The sequence below is a fragment of the Trifolium pratense genome, linkage group LG5, assembly GCF_020283565.1.
Source record: "Trifolium pratense cultivar HEN17-A07 linkage group LG5, ARS_RC_1.1, whole genome shotgun sequence".
In the NCBI taxonomy this organism is placed as follows: domain Eukaryota; kingdom Viridiplantae; phylum Streptophyta; class Magnoliopsida; order Fabales; family Fabaceae; genus Trifolium; species Trifolium pratense.
In genome coordinates, this window is record NC_060063.1 from 50,563,449 (window position 1) to 50,581,586 (window position 18,138).

The following is an 18,138-nucleotide window of genomic DNA, read 5'->3' on the forward strand; positions in this document are numbered from 1 at the left end:
TTATAGGATTGTATTTGGAAAGAAAAACTTGAAACTTGCGACGCAAGAAAAACTCGATTATTTTGTCGAGATATTTTCGTAAAATTTTTAGGTTGTTTTCAAGTGTTTTGGTAGTGTATGAAAGTGTCCTTTGAAGTTTAAAACCATAGAGAGCAATGGTATGCTTTGAAAACGAAAATGTGTTTGTTTTGTGAAAAATAGTGTATTTAACTTCGGGAATTTTTAATCACTATGGGGAGGACTCGGAAATAATATCCGAGAGTGTTAGGAAGTGCCTTAGACACCTCTAGACCTTTGTGGATAGGTTTAGTTTCGATAAGATAATTTGGGAGAAACTTATTCATTGTCCGCTCGTTATTTTTAGGAAACGTGAAACGGTAGATAGTGTGAAACGTTGTGGTTTTTGGTTGGAAGCATTGCCGAGGTAAGGGCACCGTTTTTATTTCCGTATTTAAATTCCGTCGATAGCATTAGGGTATGCTTTCTTGTTGTGCTTGGTTGCTTGTTGTTGTGCTTGGTTGTTTTGCTTGTTGTGCTTGGCATGATTGTGAATGTATTCTCGAGTTGAGTTCGTAATGAATACATGTTGCTTTTGGTCTTACATATAATTTGGTTTGGAATATATGTAATGTGTTGAAATGGCATAGATAGGGGTATCCTATGCTCATGCACTCATAGTACGTGGCCGCGCGAGTGGGCCGCGGGGTGTGACGATCCTGTGACGGGGTGTCCACCTTAATCCTTCGGGATCTTTATTGAGTCCCAATACGTGACGATCCTGTGACGGGGTGTCACGGAGTGTGACGATCCTGTGACGGGGTGTCCACTCTAATCCTTGAGATTGTGTTGATGATAGTAGAGGCAACGATCCTGTGACGGGGTGTTGCTAGAGACCTACGACTCTCCTTTATGAGAGAATATTTCCGGAAATAATTCATGCATGTAACGATCCTGTGACGGGTGTTACCGTGGCGATCCTGTGACGGGGTGCCACACTCATTCATTAGAGGTTTGCATTAGGCTATGTGCGCACTTTATTTATTATGCGTGTGTTGAGGAAAATGATAAGTGTTTAGCCGCTTTCTATTTGGTATTTGGTATTTGTATTTCCTGTTTCCAGATGGTGACCCTTGCTTTGTATGTGATAAATGAACGGGTTATCCCCCACCTTAGATGACGGAGAGCCTAGCGAGACTGTGGGTCGTGTGGATGGCGAGGACTTCGTGGACTATCCCGGAGTGTAGAGAGTAGCGCTTGTTAGGCTACATTTTTGGTTAGGCTTAGGGCCTAGTTTGCATTTTGGATGACTGTATGTCTTATACATTTATACTCAGACATGTTTAGTGCCTTTTGGCCTTGTGATATATTCGGTTCACAACTCGTGTCTTTTGGTTGATGAACTTAATGTATCCGCTGTATGTAAATTATTCAGGTACACACTTTGCTTCGAGGAAGCCCTGTAATATAATGTGTTGATGTTATATTTATTTTCTATTGAATGACGAATTGCCGGGATAGCTGCGGGCGTTCACGCGCGCCATTTTATTTAAGCGTGTTGATTTTAAAAAAAAAAAATAAAATACCCCTTTTTATGCTTTGAAAAACGGGGTGTTACATTTTGGTATCAGAGCTCGGCAGTAGATCTTCAAAGGGAAAGTGTGTACATGAGTTAACAGTCTGAGGTCAGTCAGTTAAGATTAGAGTCGCGTCGGTTTAGCGAATCGTTAGTGGGTAGTAGTGAGACTTGTTTGCTAGTTAGTAGTGTATTAACCCGTTTCGTTAATGTGTGTCTTCAACCAACCATACCGTAGCTACTTTAATCCTTATATGTTGGATGTGGAAAATTCTGTGGAATTGGAAAAGGATTTGATTAAAAGATTTGGTAGTGAATACAACATGTTTACATTGTTTGGTGATGATTCAGAATAGAGATTTTCTGGTCAATTTGATATGTTTGCCCCTTAAGTCTCTCGAGATCATTCTCGGGATGGATTGGTTATCTTACCATTATGTTATTTTGGACTGTGCCCGTAAATTAGCCTTTTTCCCCGAACCGGGAGTTGCTAGATATCTGTCAGCTAATAGGCTTGTAGTAACTATGAGAAATGGGGAAACGGAGTTTATGTCACTTTCGAGTATAGAAGTCACCTCGGGCATTATTGTGGAAGATGTGCGAGTAGTTCAACAATTCCAAGACGTTTTTCCGTTGGAAATTCCAGGTTTTCCTCCGATCCGAGAAGTGGAATTTTTTATTGATTTGCATCCGGGAACCGGACCAATTTCGGAGTCTCCTTATCGAATGGCTCCAGCTGAGCTAATCGAGTTGAAAAGTCATATAGAAGACTTGTTGGGAAAAGGATTTATAAGGCCAAGTGTATCGCCGTGGGGAGCGCCAGTTTTGTTGGTGAAAAAGAAAGACGGAAAGTCACGTCTATGTGTAGATTACCGGAAGCTCAACAAGGTGACCATTAAGAATCGTTATCCTTTGCCACGAATTGACGATTTAATGGATCAATTGAAGGATGCGTCGGTATTTTCTAAAATTGATTTGAAGTCGGGTTACCACCAGATAAGGGTGAGGGAAGAAGATGTGCAAAAAACGGCATTTCGTACGCTTTATGGACATTATGAGTATTTGGTGATGCCATTTGGAGTGACAAATGCACCCGCTATTTTTATGGACTACATGAATAGAGTATTTCATCCATTCTTGGACAAGTTCGTCGTGGTGTTTATTGATGATATACTTGTATATTCGGAGAGTGAAGAAGAGCACGAAGAGCATCTTCGCCTAGTTTTGCAAGTTTTGCGCGACAATAAGTTGTATGCTAATCCGTCAAAGTGTGAGTTTTGGATGGAAAAGGTGAATTTTCTCGGCCATGTTATATCAAAAGAGGGGATAGCCGTGGATCCGGCTAAGATTGATACGGTACTTTCATGGAACCAACCACAAACTGTCACCGATGTACGAAGTTTTGTGGGTTTAGCGGGCTATTATCGGAGGTTCATTGAAGGTTTTGCTAAAATTGTGGCGCCGATGACACAACTTACACGAAAAGATCAACCTTTTGCCTGGACGGACAAATGTGAAGCTAGTTTTCAATTGTTGAAGAAGCTTTTGACTACATCACCGGTGTTGGTTCTACCTCAATCCGATGAGCCGTATGAAGTTTATTGTGATGCGTCTTATCAAGGGCTTGGATGTGTGCTTATGCAACATAAGAAAGCGGTAGCTTATGCGTCACGACAATTAAAGGTGCATGAAAAGAATTATCCCACACATGATTTAGAGCTTGCGGCGGTAGTTTTTGCTTTGAAGATTTGGAGGCATTATTTGTATGGATGTACTTTTGTGGTGTTCAGTGACCATAAGAGTTTAAAGTACCTCTTCGATCAAAAAGAATTAAATATGAGGCAAAGGAGGTGGATGGAGACGCTTAAGGATTTTGACTTCACATTAGAATATCACCCCGGAAAAGCTAATGTGGTGGCAGATGCTTTGAGTAGAAAAAGTGTGTCGGCATGTTCAGCGGTAATGGCTAGTCAACATGAATTGTTGAAGATGTTTCGAGATTTGCACCTCACGGTAAAGTTTGCACCGGGCGCTTTGAAATTGGGAATGATTACTATTTCTAGTGGGTTGTTGGAAGAAATTGCAAATTGTCAAGATGATGAATTGCTTATGTCAAAGAGAGACTTGATAATTCGAGGAACGACCACCGAATTCAAAGTGGGGGCGGATAATATTTTGAGATGTAATGGAAGGGTGTGTGTGCCGGATGCTAAAAATTTGAGGAACACAATCCTTGAGGAAGCTCACAAAAGTAAATTAAGTATCCACCCCGGAGCCACTAAAATGTATCAAGACTTGAGAAAAGATTTTTGGTGGCCGGGTATGAAAAGAAATGTGGCGGAATATGTGGCGGCGTGTTTGACATGTCAAAAAGCGAAGGTGGAGCATCAAAAACCGGCGGGAATGTTGCATCCGTTGGATATACCGGAGTGGAAGTGGGATAGTATATCCATGGACTTTATCACGGGATTGCCCAAGACAAGAAAAAGGAAGAATTCAATTTGGGTGATAGTGGATAGATTGACAAAATCCGCTCACTTTTTAGCGGTTAAAGTTACCGACACCGCGGAGAAGTTAACCGACATTTATATTGCGGAGATTGTGAAATTACATGGAATACCTTCGAGCATTGTTTCGGATCGAGATCCAAAATTTACTTCACATTTTTGGAAAACACTTCATGATGCTTTGGGAACTAAATTGAGAATGAGTTCGGCTTATCATCCACAAACGGACGGCCAAACGGAAAGAACAAATCAATCATTGGAAGATTTGTTAAGAGCATGTGTGCTAGATGATCGAGGAAGTTGGGATGATGTGTTGCCTTTAGTGGAATTTACTTATAACAACAGTTATCATGCGAGCATCGGAATGGCTCCATTTGAGGCACTTTATGGGAGAAGATGTCAGACACCTTTGTGTTGGTATCAAGATGGTGAAAGCATAATTGTAGGGCCTGAAATGGTGCAACAAACAACGGATAAAGTTAAGCAAATCCGGGCAAGATTGAAAGCTACACAAGATAGGCAAAAGAGTTATGCGGATAAGCATCGTAGGCCTTTGGAATTTGAAGCAGGTGATCATGTATTTCTTAGAGTTACACCGACCACGGGTGTTGGAAGAGTTTTGAAAGCTAAGAAATTAACTCCGAAGTTTATTGGACCGTATCAAATTACGGAAAGGATAGGAAAGGTAGCTTATCGTATCGCGTTACCACCGGTACTATCTCGGATTCATGATGTGTTCCATGTTTCTCAGTTGAGAAAATATACTCCCGACCCCTCACATGTGATCAAACCGGACGATATCCACTTGAAAGAGAACTTGTCATTTGAGGTTCCGCCGATCAAGATTGCGGATAGGAAGATGAAGCTTTTGAGGACAAAAGAAATACCTTTGGTTAAGGTAATTTGGAACGAAGCTACTGGAGATGCGACATGGGAACTTGAAAGCAAAATAAAAGAGCAATATCCGGAGTTATTCAACGACGTTTAAGTTTCGAGGACGAAACTTCATTTTGGAGGGTAGTAATGTAAGACCCGTAATTTCACAGTTTATTTTGTGTAAGGAAAATAAATATTGGATAAAAGTTTTAGGGTTTTTGTTTAAGTCGTTTTGTATGTATCGTTGGAATAACGACATTTTTGGCTGAGTTTAAGTCTGTTTTGTGCTCGTGCGCTGAAAAGGCACAGACTTTTGGGCTTTAATCCTCTTTTATGTATGAGAAGGTTTATGCAAATTCAGAATGACGAGTTTTGGATTATTCTCGCTTTTGGAAAAACGAGTAGAAATTTTACCCGCTGACGTAAAATTTTACGGTTTCCGAATTCAGTAAATTTTGGGTGGAAGTTTTATATATCTGCGCGAGTTAGGATATGTCCTGAGAATAATTTTTGAGAGTGTGGAAGAAAATTACAGTCGCGGAAAAAGATTCGGCGATAAGTTTTGGAATTATTTTAAGACGGACTTCCGTTCCGTAAGTTTTCTGTTTTTACGAATTTTGCTCGTCGCGGCGCGCGAGAGCTGTGGGGCGTGAGAGAAAATATCTAGATATTTGTTAAAGTAAAATGGATGGCTAGGATTGGCCTAGGGTTTTGTCTTTTGATCCAATGGCTAAGATGGAGCAAGATCACTTTGTCATAGGATTGTTTGGTAGACTTTTAACTTAGAAAAAAAATTGCAAAGCCTCTTCTCTTCCTCTCATAAACCGCCCACCTCTCTCTCTCACTCACCTCACCATTGATTTTTCATTTCTCATCCATTCAAGCTTGGATTTGTCTTGTTGGATCAAGGAACTTGCAAGGAAATCACTCCTCATAAGGTAACTAACCAATTCCTTACCTTTGTTGCTCTAATTCTCCTAGTTTTAGAAATTGTTCTTGAGCATGTTCTTGAGAATTTTCTAGGATGTTAGTTTTGGGTGTTTGTGGTTCTAGGGAAGTGTTTAGGAGTAGTTTATAAGCTTGTTTAAGCTTGGCACATGTTGGTTTCCATGGTGATTAAAACTTTCATGAAATCTTTTGTTAGGGTTTGAAAAATTGATTTAAAATGCTCATAACTTTGAAAACTTGTGTTGTGCTTTTATTTTTGGTGTTGTTTATGAACATTGTAGGGAAATGGATGTTAGAAAATGGCTTTGATTTTGTGAAACAAGGAAAAATATTTTTGGTGTGTGTTCTTGAGGACTTTATGAACAAATTTTTAGAAATCCTTGTTTTGACCCTCAAAATGAATTAGTTGATCATTTCCATAGGCTTGTGAACTATTAGAGGCTTGCTATGTATTGGCATTGAAAAAAATTTGGGTGTGGTTCACATTTTCAAAACTTTTGGTCATGAGAAATTTCGGAAAAGTGTGGTAGAGGTTTCAAAATTGGTTAGGGCTTTGAGGGAGGCACAATTGTGGCCTAGGGTGAATTACCATGCAAAAATTTTTGGGTAAAAAAATGGTTTTGGTGTTGTATGTGTGTTAAAGAACCAAAAATTGAATTTTCGTAATTTGAGGCTTTGCCCGGAAAATTTTTTGGGGCTTGGATTAGTGACTCAGGGGTATTATGGGATATTACCATGCCCTCGGAAGCGAAAAATTTTGAGCGGAAGGGCCACTTTGTTTTTCAATGGCCGAACCTAGCTTGTGTGGGGGGGGGGGGGGGAATTTGTGAAATTTTTCTAAGTCCACAATTTTGTGAAAAATGAGCATGCTTTGATGAAATGATCATAGGTGGGTCAAAGTTTGATTATAGGATTGTATTTGGAAAGAAAAACTTGAAACTTGCGACGCAAGAAAAACTCGATTATTTTGTCGAGATATTTTCGTAAAATTTTTAGGTTGTTTTCAAGTGTTTTGGTAGTGTGTGAAAGTGTCCTTTGAAGTTTAAAACCATAGAGAGCAATGGTATGCTTTGAAAACGAAAATGTGTTTGTTTTGTGAAAAATAGTGTATTTAACTTCGAGAATTTTTAATCACTATGGGGAGGACTCGGAAATAATATCCGAGAGTGTTAGGAAGTGCCTTAGACACCTCTAGACCTTTGTGGATAGGTTTAGTTTCGATAAGATAATTTGGGAGAAACTTATTCATTGTCCGCTCGTTATTTTTAGGAAACGTGAAACGGTAGATAGTGTGAAACGTTGTGGTTTTTGGTTGGAAGCATTGCCGAGGTAAGGGCACCGTTTTTATTTCCGTATTTAAATTCCGTCGATAGCATTAGGGTATGCTTTCTTGTTGTGCTTGGTTGCTTGTTGTTGTGCTTGGTTGTTTTGCTTGTTGTGCTTGGCATGATTGTGAATGTATTCTCGAGTTGAGTTCGTAATGAATACATGTTGCTTTTGGTCTTACATATAATTTGGTTTGGAATATATGTAATGTGTTGAAATGGCATAGATAGGGGTATCGTATGCTCATGCACTCATAGTACGTGGCCGCGCGAGTGGGCCGCGGGGTGTGACGATCCTGTGACGGGGTGTCCACCTTAATCCTTCGGGATCTTTATTGAGTCCCAATACGTGACGATCCTGTGACGGGGTGTCACGGAGTGTGACGATCCTGTGACGGGGTGTCCACTCTAATCCTTGAGATTGTGTTGATGATAGTAGAGGCAACGATCCTGTGACAGGGTGTTGCTAGAGACCTACGACTCTCCTTTATGAGAGAATATTTCCGGAAATAATTCATGCATGTAACGATCCTGTGACGGGGTGTTACCGTGGCGATCCTGTGACGGGGTGCCACACTCATTCATTAGAGGTTTGCATTAGGCTATGTGCGCACTTTATTTATTATGCGTGTGTTGAGGAAAATGATAAGTGTTTAGCCGCTTTCTATTTGGTATTTGGTATTTGTATTTCCTGTTTCCAGATGGTGACCCTTGCTTTGTATGTGATAAATGAACGGGTTATCCCCCACCTTAGATGACGGAGAGCCTAGCGAGACTGTGGGTCGTGTGGATGGCGAGGACTTCGTGGACTATCCCGGAGTGTAGAGAGTAGCGCTTGTTAGGCTACATTTTTGGTTAGGCTTAGGGCCTAGTTTGCATTTTGGATGACTGTATGTCTTATACATTTATACTCAGACATGTTTAGTGCCTTTTGGCCTTGTGATATATTCGGTTCATAACTCGTGTCTTTTGGTTGATGAACTTAATGTATCCGCTGTATGTAAATTATTCAGGTACACACTTTGCTTCGAGGAAGCCCTGTAATATAATGTGTTGATGTTATATTTATTTTCTATTGAATGACGAATTGCCGGGATAGCTGCGGGCGTTCACGCGCGCCATTTTATTTAAGCGTGTTGATTTTAAAAAAAATAAATAAATAATACCCCTTTTTATGCTTTGAAAAACGGGGTGTTACAAGGTAGTAGCGGCAGAAGATCATCCGAGTCTAATTAGCACACCTTGATTCATCACGGGACTTGTGAATTTGGAAGTCATAAAATCCCAAAAGTTACCATTATTTCCCTTCAGAAAGAAAGTTTAAAGATTAGACAACTAATGTGAGCATATCAATCTTTAAAAATTGAAAAATAAAATAAAACAGAGGTAATGATTATACAACAATAAAAAGGGTTATTTTTTGCATAAAAAATAGGCCAAACACATAATAATTATCTATTAAGAAAATTCAAATCTTCAAAATCGTCATAGTTTTACTAAACATCTGGTCTTCAGCAGGTTGTCAACAACAGGAGATACATGTCACATTATTGTTTTCTAAGTATTTAGGGAGGTTACACCAAACACAAGAAACCACATCAATGAACTTCATGCCTTTAAGATGAGTGATAGACAAGTCATTATCTGTATGTACATATCGCACCAAGTGGAATATTTAAAAGAAAGGATGCACCAAATAAAATGAAATAAAAAGTAACCGAACCATTAAAGAAGAATATGACCGGACACACATTAACTAAAGACAACTTCAACAAGATAATACTGTGTAGGAAACAATAGCTTAAGGGATATGCATACAGTTAGGACTTAGGATTTGACAACTATGAAGGAAAAAATTCAGAACAAAAAATCCACCTTGCATTGGATCAAGCTGATTAGAAGAGCAGTTGTTTATATCTAGCTTGCAGCTAAGCTAGTGCACATGATGATCAGCTAAGCACTTGCCATCCATTACCACCTGCTACTTTCCCTTCAAAGAGAAACATAATTTGTGAATCGAAATGAAAATATAATTTGATTATCGATTCAATTTATTACAATTTCAAATTAGTAATATTTAAGAGGTATGCTAGTTAACTAACTACCGACTATTATTATCGAGTTAACAATTAACTGTTAGCTAACTACGATTATCATAACTAAACTATAGAATACTGCAATAACCATTTTGATATAAAAAATGTACGAAAACATCATGCATAAAAGTTGAATATACAGAACGAGCAAATCATCACGAAACAATGTCCCTGACCTGATTCATATCAATAGTTTGAAGCGCATCACCACGTGTGAATATTATTATCGCATGGTTTTGGTTCTCTGTCTTTCCTTCACCAACCTTTGGATCCCCAGGAACTTTGATAGAATATATTTCCTTTGTGCAAGAAAAACATAAAGAATCCGTCAAGGTAGAACACAACATTTAAGGATAAAAACTGTAAATGCTATATAATAGTGAGTCAAAAATGGCATTAGTCAAAGCTTTTTCTCACCTGATCTTTTTGACAAGCTTTGAATGATCTTGTTGAACTTCATTTGGGTAGGATTTCACAACTACAGTGCCTTGTTGACACCATTGGTTCTCAAGAACCAAATGTCTTGTCCAAGTTGGTTGTACTAGAATTGAAAGGATTGAAAAATTTGGAAGAACTATTCAGTGGACCCCTTTCCTTTGAATCTTTGAACAATTTAGAAAATCTATCAATCAATGATTGTGACCATTTGCAAAGCTTGTTTAAAGGTAAGCTAAACCTCTGCAATCTTACCATCATAGTTGACATTGCCAGATGTTAGTTTCCCTATTTGAAGTGTCAACTTCTCGATGCCTAGTGCTACTAGAGACATTGGAAATATATAACTGTGAGGGACTGGAAACCATAATCGAAATGAAGAAATAGATGACGGTGGTAATAACAAGAGTCATGGTCCAATGTTTTCAAAACTAAAAATTATTGACATTGGGAAATGTCACCTATTAGAATCTATACTACCTTTCCTCTAACACCCGTCGGGTGCTTTCATCAGTTGTACTTTCATCAACATGAATGAAAGCAACTCGGAGATTCCTGTTAGCAATGATAAGGTTTGGTGTAACAAAATATTTTTAAAAAAAAACAAAAAAAGCAATGACAAAGAAATTATGCTTTCTAAACGCTATGTAACTATGATATAAAATTTAATTGAGAAAACTCAGCAATAGCAGCTTCACCTAAATATGTAACAGCGTCACATTTGTAATCTAAAATGCCACAAATAAGATGGCACTCATCAACATCCCCCCGAATTATAACGACATTTACACCACAGAAACCATAATACGAACAAACTAACAACCTCAATGGCTTCCGGTGAACACCACAGGAAGGATATAATAGAAAATGATTTCCACGAAGAAAAAAAAAATTAGGTTAATATATGTGCTGCACTGTGAAAGGTCATTGAATCTTCTGAGATTCTAGAATTTATAATAATTCTCAGTTAGCGCTTCCCAGTAGAACTATAACTGACTACCCAACAGTTTTTTTACTACTCTAACAATTATAGCACATGCAAAAATATCACAGCAGAAAAGATACAGAAAAAACATGCAATACACAAACATATACACACACAAAGATAGATACCCTCAAATTTCAAATATGCAATTCATATTTGACATTAGGTAGCATCTAAAGCACAATTCAGTTCTATAAAAAAATTTATGCAACATTCTATAAAATATGCAGGAAAGCAGTAATGCTTGACTACCATACATACTAAGCTATACTGTCAGTCTTGACTAGGGGTGTCCAATGGATGGATATCCAATCCCAGAGTACAAATATTTTTTAATGATATAATCAGTTCCATTCTGTTTAGTTATGTTTTTAATAAACCAATAGCATATTCAAACATAATTACCTTGGAATGCAATATGACGTGGTTTGATAGATTCCACATTCTGCCTAAATGAAGCTCTTAGTGAACATTGCACGATTACTAAATGTACCATTATGTACTGTATATTTCCCTGTCTTCAAGTAGTGCTTGTAATTGTTGCTGCAGGACAAACGAACAAGGATTTCAAAAGTGCATAAGGAGGATGAAAACCAAATCATATTTTGTCAAAAAGAGAATTAAAGGGGATTCATACAAAGAGAATTAAAGGTCCTAATTGACAATTGTAAAAGAAATTTGACCATGGTGGCATAAAGAACCCTGGAATATTAGATATAAAATTTTAAGCACACACATGTTGACATTCAATGTATGATCTCCTTAATTTGCTATCAGTCTCTGTACCGAACTTTTTCACAGGTGTGTCAATCTGGGTTTCCTGCAAAGACAACTCATTTTAGATATACCGTTCAACATAAAAGCTGGCATTGTAACAACCCAAGCCGTGACTCAATAAAGTAGTAAGATTAAATGGGTTTATTGCATAAAATGAGGTGATGCAATATATGGATTAAGTGAGATATGGAAGGTTAGTAAATATGAGAAACTTGGAAATGGTATCCTTGTAATTAAGTGCACATGTGGTCCTTATAAATATGACTATTAATAGTGAAAGAGACTCAAAAGTCAGACCTCTTCCTTTCTCTTCCTGACCTGGCGCTCCTTCTCTCTCTACCTCCATGAGAGCTCAAATTTTACTTCTTCAAAATTCTTATGAATCAAGAGCTGCATGTTACTCCATAAGCTTCAGTGTACCCTTTTAACTCAAAAGAATGAATTTATCCTTCAACCTCCTCCTCCATCTTCATTGTTAGAAAAACCCTTATTCTCTAGAAAACACCAATTCATCCAATTGCATGTACAAATCCTGGAGCAAATCACCAATCTGAAAGCATCTTACAGGAAGGGTAAGTAATAGAGTTAAACTTCCCTCTTCAAATTCCTTGTTCTAACAAGTTCATTCCATTTGGTGTTAAAGAGGATTTATAGGATTTAATTAGTTCCATTTTGGTACTTTCATGTAAGAATTTGTGAAGAAAAGGTCATGGGTGTTTGAGTAGAAGGTGAGAAATCAAAGATTAAAGGACTTGAAGTTGGTGGCAGCAGAAGCTGCGTTGTGGTTGTTGTTGCAGAGCAGTCTTGCTGCTGCATGTTGTTGATTCTCTCACTGTCAACCCCACTCTTGGTCAATGGTAAGAAAACTCAAGCTCTTATCCTTGTCTTTAGAAATGTTCCATTCCTTTAGTGTTAGAAATTCTACTAATCACACCTTTGGTAATTGTATGTGATATGTTTGGGGTAAGAGACTTGATTAAATGTTTGGAGCTTGGCTTTGAAGGAAAAGTGGAAGTTGTGAAGGTAAGGAAAATATTCTGCATAATTTTCGTATGGACATACTCTCAGTAATTGGGTGATACCTTTCAAACCGTAACTCCGTTTCGAATGGTGTTTACATGTATGGAAAGCTGACGAAATTCCCGTCGTCTAGATGCCAATTTCGTAGAATTTCGATGAATATTGAGGTCTGTATACCAGTTTGAAGTTAAAGGTCTGATATGGAGATTATGCAGAAAAATTAGGATGCGGGTTTAAAGTACTTTGGCTGGAAATTCTGCATTTCGGCGAGCTCCGGAGATGTCGGTGGTATCCTTCAAGCGTCAACTCAGGTGGGTTCCCTTAGAGCCTTAAACTCTAGTTAGTTTAGTACCATAGTTTCCCCAAATAAAGAATATGTATGACAACATTAGTTTAGAAAGTAAGTTAAGATATTCCCCAAAATTATGATGCATGATAACATTAAGGATTTTAGGACTACAATGTGTGTGAGGTGGATTAAATCCCCAAGTCCACCTCTACTATAAATGATGGATATTGGTTAATGACTATGACTGGATGAATATGGTTTGTAGGTGGCAATTTAATGAATTTATATAGAAAATGCAAAACAGAGTATAGAACTGGTGTATTCGCTAAGCGAGAATTAACTTCGCTAGGCGAGCATAGCAGGATAGTACACTGCATACTTACTACTTTTCAAGCTTAGCCACTCGTTTTAAACCCTTATTCATTCTGGAACTTTTCCATAGACAATATACTGATATACTATGTTTATAGCGTCTAACACACTTTAGGAAATTACGTATCAGGAATCAGGACAGTTTAGAAATACCTTGGAAGGGAATTCATGGGCAGGATAACGATCAGGATTATCAAGTTAAGTTAGGAAAGTCAGTCAATCATGGTGGTTACTTTTGTACCACGTTATGGGATTCAGTAGAATCCAATTATGTTATGATTGTGAGCTTCAGCCGTGCCGATGTATATTATTATCGCAGACGGATATGTCAGGCCTCTGAGACCGGCTCACCTCAGAGTGTCTTTGTTATGAATAAAACGAATAAGATAATAATTTGTGATACACCTTTATGATATTATGTCATTTTATGAATTACGTTATAAAATTATGTTATGGACTGACTATCAGGATTAGAGAACTATATTAGTTCATTAGTTGCCCCGGTGTAAACACCGATAGTAACTGGGTAGTAGGAATCCACTGAGACGAAGTGACTGTTCTCATCCCCCACTTATTTGATTTCAGATAAGCAGGTTGATCGAGATATCTTGGTTTGCTAGCATGAAGATTCAGATACGCGGATTACGTTATGGAGCTGACATCATGTTAATCTTATTATTATATAAGATTCAGTTTATTTAAGTTCAATAGTTAGCTCAATCATGTATTCATTTAGTGGATTATTGTAATCCTATTCATGTATTTGATCTTTATGTAATGATGATTAATGTTTCCCGATTCAGTTATGTTCACTTTTGTCGATATTCTAGATAAATTGACATGGGGTGTTATAATTGGTATCAGAGCAGGTCGATTCAGTATCGGACCTTGCCGCGGATCATTAAAGTTCAATAAAAGTAGTACGGACCCTTTGGAGTCTGAACTGTTTACGCTGAAATCATCGTGTGCTGAGCCTGATCAACTCAGTATCGTGTATGGTAGGCAGGGTATTACGGTTGAGAACCGAAGTGGACCAAGGAGGTCGAGTAGTAAGAACGAAGTAGATGTGCAAATTCAGATGGAAGTATGAACGAAGACCGTTAGAAGCGGATATTGTAACTGCAGAAGTCGGCGCCACAAGAGTAAGTTGAGTAACGCCAACAAGTGGCGCGCATAATTAGGAAAAGTATGTGGCGTAATACCAGTAGTAAGAGGCATGTCAAGAGATGCACGAACCAAATGCGCTAAACTGACGGTTGTATAAGAATGTGGAAAATTTTGGGAATGGAAAATCCAGTATAAAAGTAAGTTTTGACCGGAGTAGAACGGAGACTGAGTATGGAAGTACGAGGACTGGAAAATTACAGTAGGTCCGATGAGTGCATTAATATAGAGGATGAAATTATGTGAACAGAGCACAGTTTAGATGAAGTGAACAGTACGCAAGCAACACTAAACTGGCATTTAGGTGTCAAATAAATCTTCTGAATCTAAGAGTAACCACTCAATCCTGTGAACCTAGTTATCAAGAAGCATGTCGACCCAAGTAAGACCCAATGATAATCAAGTTTTCCTAATTCAAGAGAATTGCCGGTAGACAAAAATTATGAAGTATGAATTTGAAACCATAGAGACCGGGTCTTCAAATACCTATTCAAGACCCTCATTTAACTAAATTCATTGAATTAAGTGACGCTGATTGGTAATCAGCAAGCCTTAGTAAGTTGTGAACATTACGTTCCCCAAGCCTATCTAACTTTGATAGAGGGATAATATTTAAGTGCTTTGAGACCTATCACCTACATCTAGTGTAAGAATTCAATTAAGTTACGAATCTTCCTAATCCCTCAATATCAGTGAATCAGATTTAAATTTAGAAGTGTTATTCTTATGTAACTCTACGAAATGTCTTCAGATTTGTCATCCGTAAATTAGTTCGGACCTAGGTACGTTTGAATTGCTTGTTAAGAGTAGTGAGTTATATTCCTTTAAGGATTATTAGCTATTCTAGTTGATCTGTAAGTTAACATTCTTAAGTGGTCTAACGTAGAGTAACTCTAGTCAGTATGTCATGTTGACCTTCAGAGTATTAACACTATGTTCCCCACCAAGAAATTTTCCAATCTTCTAGTTTCATTACTTGTGACTGGTTCAGAACCACAGAAGTCTAATTAATTATTCAGGGCCATGAGTAATCTCAGTTTAAGTTCTCCCTTGTCCTGTTAACCTGTTAAGCAACATCGTTAAGATACTTCGAACGTTGGAAACGTTAATTCAACCAATTCAGTCCACCGTCCTTTGTAAAATTTTATCAACTCATTTCAGATAAAATCCAAAACCATCAAGAGATATAAGTAGTATCAAGATTAGTACTAATAGTGCGAACCATTCAATTCCACTCGCTCTAACCAAGTTCAACCAATGTTAGCCAATAAACATCAGTATTTTTTTAACCACTGAATATCTTTGTGACCAATTAATTAGCATCATCAAGCAACCCAGAGTTATGCGACTTAATTAGTAGTAGCATCAACGTCGATAAACCAAGACAATTGTATTTGACCTTTCCTTTAGCAATCAGTTTGTTTCAGCCAATTCTCTACTGCAAGACCGCATCAGACAATTTTGTCAAACCCAAACCTTACCTTAACGGAGTTAAGGACTAGGATCAGAAGGTATAGTATTAAGAGATGTCGATAGGATGAGCAAAATCATAAGCTATGGGACAAGGAAATTTTGTATTAGTCGGTATGAATATTCAAAGCTCGTACCCTTAAGATAACCTCATAATAGCAGTCAGTGTCCCATGTTTTAGTGTATACCCCAACCAAGCCGGATATCGACTTCATGAAGTTGTTGAGTAATAAAGTAATTGTCGGGGGCATTAAAGGAAGTAATACTAAAAGAAGATGGATTGTAGCTGGGGTCGGTGAAGTAGTAATTTCAAACAGAAACTAACTTGCAAAGAATAACACTGATCGAAGTAAAGAGCTAAGTTGGAACAACTTAGTTATCACAATCAAGTGTAATGGTAAGAGTCGATGTATCGCAAACATGTAAGATTGTGGTACAATATTATGAATGTAGTGGTGCGCCTGACGCCATGAAGTGATGCAAGCATTGCCTTGTGATGCTTACGGTACGAGGAGTAATAACAGAAGAAGTGACACCGAATAAGATGAGACGACGTGTGACAGTGTTCGGGAATTATAGACCAAGGTTGTAATGACGCAGTCAGAAGATGACAGTCCGTAGTTGAAATCAGAGTGCGCAGCAAGTATTGATTGAGAATGTAGTCAGTAGTTTGGCTTTAGGCCAACATCTCTTTGGGAGAGGAAAGTTCTATTCCAAAGGTTTAGATATGGATGATTGTAAGATGACTAAAGAACGTATGACGAGTAAGTTACGCATATATTCATGTTTGCACCTAAGATTGTTAGTAATGCAATTCCCTTGAGAGCAAAGATTGTGAAAGGAAAACGGTTCAACTGAGAAGTTTTACACGGTGAACTAGTAAGATTAAATACGCTCCGATGATAAAATGAAGAGTAAAGAAAAAGGCAATGTTGTGTTATGAGTGTTGAGTCGAGGAAAATAACATAAAGAGTTGATATAAGATGGACGTGAATCTAGAAGTTGTATTATACGCAGAGATTATGTGTTCAATGTCATAAAATGGACAAGTAGGATTTCAAAAAGTAACATAAGCAACTACTAAACACAGTAGAGACTGACGATTAGTGACCTTGGACGACAAATTATAATTTGCTAAGCGGCGAAGTTTAGAGTCTGAACGGGGATATAGACAATTTACTTGGTGATGAATGACGAAGTCCTTGAATTTCGCGGACGAAATTCTTTTAAGGGGGATAGCTTGTAACAACCCAAGCCATGACTCAATAAAGTAGTAAGATTAAATGGGTTTATTGCATAAAATGAGGTGATGCAATATATGGATTAAGTGAGATATGGAAGGTTTGTAAATATGAGAAACTTGGAAATGGTATCCTTGTAATTAAGTGCACATGTGGTCCTTATAAATATGACTATTAATAGTGAAAGAGACTCAAAAGTCAGACTTCTTCCTTTCTCTTCCTGACCTGGCGCTCCTTCTCTCTCTACCTCCATGAGAGCTCAAATTTTACTTCTTCAAAATTCTTATGAATCAAGAGCTGCATGTTACTCCATAAGCTTCAGTGTACCCTTTTAACTCAAAAGAATGAATTTATCCTTCAACCTCCTCCTCCATCTTCATTGTTAGAAAAACCCTTATTCTCTAGAAAACACCAATTCATCCAATTGCATGTACAAATCCTGGAGCAAATCACCAATCTGAAAGCATCTTACAGGAAGGGTAAGTAATAGAGTTAAACTTCCCTCTTCCATCTTTCAGGCCAAATTTTGGAGAAATCCGATAAAGTAGAATAAAACACGATATTTTTCATTAATCTCGCCAAAAATTGAACAATAAAATTTATTACACGGTAAAAACTAAACGAAATAAAAAAAATCGAAAAAAGAGGTGCAACACAAGGACTTCCCAGGAGGTCACCCATCCTAGTACTACTCTCGCCCAAGCACGCTTAACTGCGGAGTTCTGATGGGATCCGGTGCATTAGTGCTGGTATGATCGCACCTGATATATAATACGGTTTAATTGTATATATGTCTTCCATCTTTCAGGCCGAATTTTGGAGAAATCCGAGAAACTAGAATAAAACACGATATTTTTCATTAATCTCGCCAAAAATTGAACGATAAAATTTTTAACACGGTGAAAACTAAACGAAATAACAAAAAATCGAAAAAAGAGGTTCAACACAAGGACTTCCCAGGAGGTCACCCATCCTAGTACTACTCTCGCCCAAGCACGCTTAACTGCGGAGTTCTGATGGGATCCGGTGCATTAGTCATGGTATGATCGCACCTAATATA

General features: G+C 37.9%; 1 long non-coding RNA gene and 2 other non-coding genes across 5 annotated transcripts; 1 reads left to right on the forward strand and 2 right to left on the reverse strand.

Moving 5' to 3' along the window:
* The first annotated feature begins 11,642 nt into the window (after window positions 1-11,642).
* Window positions 11,643-14,161, forward strand: LOC123884113. 3 transcript variants are annotated; one of them, XR_006800700.1, is made up of 4 exons: window positions 11,643-12,094; window positions 12,213-12,545; window positions 12,653-12,853; window positions 13,789-14,161. It is a non-coding gene; the product is annotated as an uncharacterized LOC123884113 (long non-coding RNA). The 3 variants fall into 3 exon arrangements; XR_006800701.1 differs by having other exon boundaries at window positions 11,646-12,094; window positions 12,213-12,379; window positions 12,491-12,853; XR_006800699.1 differs by having other exon boundaries at window positions 12,213-12,853.
* Window positions 14,162-17,722: 3,561 nt separating this feature from the next.
* On the reverse strand, window positions 17,723-17,841 carry LOC123887905. Its single transcript, XR_006801893.1, has one exon. It is a non-coding gene; the product is annotated as a 5S ribosomal RNA (ribosomal RNA).
* Window positions 17,842-18,013: 172 nt separating this feature from the next.
* Window positions 18,014-18,132, reverse strand: LOC123887669. Its single transcript, XR_006801679.1, has one exon. It is a non-coding gene; the product is annotated as a 5S ribosomal RNA (ribosomal RNA).
* Between the last annotated feature and the right edge of the window lie 6 nt (window positions 18,133-18,138).